Below are 6,000 nucleotides of genomic sequence, written 5' to 3'. Positions count from 1 at the left end.
TCTGGGTTCCCCAGGGAAGGTTTTGGGGGAACAGAAAGTGTGCCAGACACTAAATTCTGGCTGGTGGCAGCGTACCAGACCTAAGCTAGTAATTAAGCTTAGAAGTGTCCCCACTTCTTGTACTCTAAAGTTCAAAGTGGGAGAAAAGCCTTGACAAGCACACTGCAAAACAAGTGGTGACAGCGGTACTGTCTAGATTCCTCCAGCCTTTATAGATGATGTAACAGTTTTAGACAAGTTAGAAGAAAAAGAGATCAACTACCTTTGTCTGATGTGCCACTTAGACAGGAAGCCAATGCACCACTTAAGTTTTCCAGTGAGAGCTGTTTCACTAATGAAAGAACATGCCTCTGTCTAAAAAACTATTTAACATCTTTAGGAAAGATTGAAATGCAAAGTTGTCTCTAATATTAGTAAACAGACATCCTCTTCTACCTCTGCTGCTGTTGAAGCTCAGGAATGAAGCGTATTGTCTTTCTGATAGTGTAGCAGGACCAGTACTTAGGGCTGACCTATACTTAAAATGCTGCAGCTGTGCCACTGTAGCACTTCAGTGAAGATGCTACCTATACCAATGGGATGACTGCTTTCATCAGCATGAGTACTTCACCTCCCTGAGAGGCAGTAGCTATGTCAACAGGAGAAGCCCTCCCATCGACACAGTGCTGTCTAGGAGTTAGGTCGTTATAACTGTGTTTCTGCATCCCTGAGCGACATAGTTATACTGACATAAATTGCTAGCACAGACCAAGCCTCGGAAAAGTTCACTGTTCCTCAAAGCACTTGTCCTAGTCTGCCCAAAGCTTTTCGCTGCACTGGCAAATAAGCAAACATTATAGTGTGGTACTAAATTATTCCTTTCATTCTTTTTGTTATTGAATGTTCCATAGACTATCAGCTATTTCATAAAATTTAACTAAATGTTTATATTTGACACTCTATTGTGGTTCTTTTCCTACCAATGTCAGAGAGACTATTTAAATACAGTACAACTGACATCAAATGTCAAATGAAGGACTACTTATGTATTTAAAGTTATGCATGTGCTTAAGTACCTTGCTAAACTACAGCCCTAAATAGTTCCTTAATGTTATAAGTTTCTTCATTCAAGAGTAGCTATACAACACAGTGATGTTAAAGGAAGAAAATATAAGGCTATCTTTTCATCACCTGATATGTCCAATATTTTCTCCTCTTACCTTCACTGGGGAGTTTTATGGTAGCTCATCATGAATTGGAAACAGAAGCTTTTTTTTTTAGGGTAGTATTTTCAAAAAGCCCATTAAGTGACTTAGGAGGTCAATGGGACTTTCAATGGAATTTTGTCTCTTAAGTCACTTGGTGATTTATTAAATTCTCACCATTATAGTTTAGGACCTCAGCAGCAGCAAAAACTCAAATAGCTTCTTAATTTTTGCTGGGAGAGAGAGTCACAACTTAGGTACAATATTGATATTTCTTTAAGCTTTGTGACACTACTGAGAAGCCTCACTTATTTAACTTCCAATAACAACAAATGTATTGAAAAGGCTAATTTAGTAAATTAGGTGAGATTCAATCTTTAAAATTAGCTAACTCTTGCGCCCTTCACAAACTTCAATTTCAGGATGGATTTTAGACGCTAATATGCTCTAAAGATCCTAGAGAAATTACTGTTTTAACCAGCTGTCAGAAGATACATAGTATAGGTTCAAGTACTCCAAATTCTAGTGATAGGGGCCACCAAAATCAAATCAGAACTGAAGCATGGAGAAAAGGCAAATGATACTATTTTAAAATATGATATCTCAAGAGCCAATATTGCTACAGATTATTGAAAAGATGGAATTGGGTTTATATGTGATGGCATGTTGATGTACTTCTGCCTCTTTTTTTAATGAGATAATGGACCTTAAAAAGATCAAGTGGTACTTTGGGCCAGAACTACAGGCCATTTACCGTATCCATAGTCTGGATCCTTACAGTATCCTAACTCACCAGGATCTGTTCACCCCAAATAAAGTGGATGGAGCTGGTTGTTTTCTAGTGAAAGTGATTCCGATGTCATTTAAAGAAGATCTACAATGCTAGGGTAGAAGAGAAGGCATAACAAACTATAATGAATGTGAAAGGTAGGAAGACTGTCTGTACAGTCTGTCTGTCTCAGTGTTCTGCTTTGTGTTCTGCTGGGATAAATGAAATTGTTCTCCTAAATGTTTATGCTGCTAACATAATGGATTGAAAATTGGCTGAGTTATTGCACATTGTCAGAAAAACAAGTGTAGATATTGTACTGTGTATCTGGCTCTATAAGATATTCATGAAAGAAGAACAATGCTTGGAGTCAGGGCCAGTTCTGACAGGTAACAAAGTCTGCAGGCACATGCTGAGAGAGTTCTGTGTATCTTGCACCATACATCAATCCCCCTTTGCACACCACATTTTAGGAGTGAAGGCCCCCACCTCATGGCCAGAAGACAGCTGTGAGTCCTGAGGACGACAGTGCCCTATGCTGGAACTATCATTGAGCTGCCTGAACAATTTTGTGAGGGAGAAGTGTGTTTTGTTTTCGAACCTGATGCCTGCAGTTTTACAGAGACATCAGGTTCTATTCCATTTCTTTTTTTCCCCTCCTCCGCATGGTGCTCTTTGGCAAAGAGGAGTCTGAAAATGAGGCAAGAGAGAGAGAGAGATGTGCAAGCAAGCCAGAAATAAATCCTGAAGTTGCTAACACAAAAAGTGCCTAATTAATAAAGACGCTTGTCAATTGGATGTCAGTGTTTTGTATCTTTGACACTATCACTGAGAAAAAATAATATCCCAAGATAGGATGCATGATCTAATTCTCTGGACTTGGTTTGGAAAGCCATTGGCACTTGTTGGTGGATGCACATCTTTTATGCATGAGGGGTATTTTGGGCAGAGACCCAACAAGTGAACAGGACAAGCTGGACATAAATCTGTGGCTGGAAATGATAACATTGTACAGGGAGTTGACATTTCAGGATATAATTAGTGAATTTTCCATCTCAAATCAGGCAGCAACTGCTCAGAGAGGCAAATATATACAGTTATCAGAGGCTAATACATATAGATATACAGTTATCAGGTGACAAATATACTAAAACTGGACAAATATGTGCTCAGTGTTGCAGCTTTTGTCATATTTATACGTTATTACTCAAGGTCATTTGTAAGGGTGGACAAATGTGGCAGAAAATGTGTATTTACCTGATTTTTTAAAATTCATTTTCTTCAACCAGATTTACTCCCTGCAAATAGTCCAGCAAACAAGTTTATTGACAAGAATGTTTGTGGAAACAATGAATTTTAAGCAAATATTTCAAAAATTCTGTGGGCATTCACACAAGAATCTTGATGTAATGGCTTAAGTCCGTCTATCAGTAAAAGAGAAACATGCAATGGGCTGGTCCCCAGCTGAAGTAGATTGATATCAGTCCATTGCCTTCAACAGCCCAAAAACAGTTGCAAAAATTATTTGGTTAATAATTTCAAAGAAAGAATATGTTAGAAAAAATACAATTCTCTCATGGACAATTCACTAACAGATAACAAGCAACATTTGTTCAATAAACTATTCATTATGAATTACTGGACCAGTTTTTGTTGTTGTTGTTGTTGTTGTTGGTTTTGGTACTATACAGAGCAACAACTCTTCTGGGAACAGAAATAATCATTGCTAAAATAACACAACAGGGTAAAAGTGGATCTGCTATAAGAAACTGCTTTTGCTTTTTTGAAACTATTTGTGAGTACATTTAGCACTAGTGAAAAGTACCAAACTGACAGCTTTGATGAAAAGCCCCATATCCGCAGATTGGGAACAGTTTAGGCAGTAATAGGACAGGTCTGTCACATTCCTTTGCTATTGTTATGGAGGGCCCCCCCTCCTAAACTCTCTCTTCCCCACCTCCCAGTGGTCAACTAGTTTCAACTCACTGTTGCCAATATAGTCATTTTCCATCCCCTCTTTTAAATTGGAACATCCCTTCTAGTTTCAATTTCTGGGGAAAACACTGGTCCTGAACCAACACCAAATGAACTCAACAGGTGCTGGTTTAAGCATTAAATGAGAGAGTACATAGTTGGCTCTCCACTCCTATTTAATCCTAGATCCCTCATTGAATTTGCTAAAAAGAGGACTAGTCGGTATCAATTTTTAGTAGTATCTGTTTGAGTCTACCAACTCATCTTGCATAAGTCACTAAAGATCTGCCAAATGGTAACAACTTTCAGCCACAACTGAACAGAAGAATGTGTGATCTGGTGCACTCAAAGTAAAATACTTTGTATCCTTATCACCCGTCCCTCAAGTGCTCATATGCTTCATAAATATTTGGTATGTAGATGTATTATGTCTTAAACAAACACCGCAATATAAATACTATTTAGAAAAATGAACTATAATGTTATATGTATAGACAAGGTTAGCTTCTGTGGAAACCGCTTGGTGTGTACTCTAGTTTAACCAACTCAAGTATTTCATTTTAAGCACTGATATTTGCCCTGAGAATTTGGAGATGGCTTACCCAGCCTTTTTAAAGATGTTTCTTTCTATATGCATCAGCTATGCAGAAAATCACGATCAAGAACAGAGTAGGTTCAGGCAAAGAACAGGAAAAATTCTGTTTCACACTTCAAGATGCTAATGAAACAGAAAGGGTTTAATCCTCAACCGGTGTAAATTGGTGTAGTTCCATTGACTTCAATAAAGCTATGATGATTTATATCAGATGAGGATTGGGCCCAAGAGAAGAAATGATGTACGGTTATTACCAATTGAATGATTTTCTCCTGATGCCAATTACTGTCAGGAAACAGAAGTAAGTAGGGATTTATGCACATTTGTATGCAGTAGAATGAGTTTGGCATGGACAGCGTGAATGAGCAAGGCACTCCATTTCAAAATGCCAAACTATGCTCAACAGATAAACGAGGACCCATCAATACTAATACCACAATTTGCGAACAAATCTATAGGGAAGATGTCCTCAGCAGGTGAATAAAATAGAAAGAAGGAGGCAACACTGCTAACATAATACGTTTGGTGCCTGTCACCCAGAATGATCTCTTACAGTCAAACGATGAGGTCTTTTTACTGGAAAATTCTAAAGAATTATTTCATGCATGTCATTTTTGTAGTCCATTTTCGCAACTGATATCCCCTTGTCAGTACAAAATTATGTTTAAAATACAGCCAAAAAACCATAGCTTTAAATGAAAAAAGATGCCTTGGGAAGGGAACATGTCACAGTTAATTATGAAAAAATATTTCATACTTATACATAGCTTTTTTCTTTTGAGAATTCAACGTGCTTTACAAACCATTACTCAGCGAACCCTCACAACAACCTCAGAAGTTAACTATTATACCTATTTTACACACGAGTAAACCGTAGGACAGGAAGTAGCTTGTCCAGTGTCAGATAGCAAATTCACATTTATAGATTCCCTGTCCAAAATTTTAAAAACTAGGATTATAGTTCCTAATTTGATTTGATACATGGTACTTTCTGTACCTTTAGCAGGTAAAGCAAATCTCTAGCTTTTTACATTGTACTAAAAAGAACATTGCATTTGTCAGTATTCTCTCTTACATGAGCTGACTATCATGGGGACATAGCTCAGGAAGTTCCCTCATTTTCCTCATAATGTAGGAAACAAGGGAACATTCAGATTTAATATCACCTCATCAGTAGTCCAGAAATCTGAGAAGCCTGCAAGGGTTCTGCTTTGGTCTCTAGCCGCTCTCAGTCACAGAGAAAATAAGATTTTTTTATTAAGATTAAGCATGTTCTTTTAAATCTTTCCCTGATTTTTTAAATACTTTGCCTCTTTTGTCTTATTACACTATTCCATGTTTTGCCTTCCCATCTTCCTTTTCCTCCTTTGAGATCTCAGTGCTCATCTCTCTGACATTGTGTTGCACTATTAATTTTTTTCCCTTTTTGAAGAAACCTTATTTTTCTTCCTTTATCTGCCATTGCTTCTGCCCGCTAT

General features: G+C 37.6%; 1 protein-coding gene across 1 annotated transcript in view; it reads right to left on the bottom strand.

Annotated features, from left to right (window-relative positions):
* LRP1B (LDL receptor related protein 1B) overlaps window positions 1-6,000 on the bottom strand; it is a 1,355,016-nt gene that overhangs the window by 1,076,184 nt on the left and 272,832 nt on the right.

Source organism: Chelonoidis abingdonii, chromosome 10, assembly GCF_003597395.2.
Source record: "Chelonoidis abingdonii isolate Lonesome George chromosome 10, CheloAbing_2.0, whole genome shotgun sequence".
Classification (NCBI taxonomy): Eukaryota; Metazoa; Chordata; order Testudines; family Testudinidae; genus Chelonoidis; species Chelonoidis abingdonii.
This window is presented reverse-complemented; position numbering and strand designations above follow the sequence as displayed.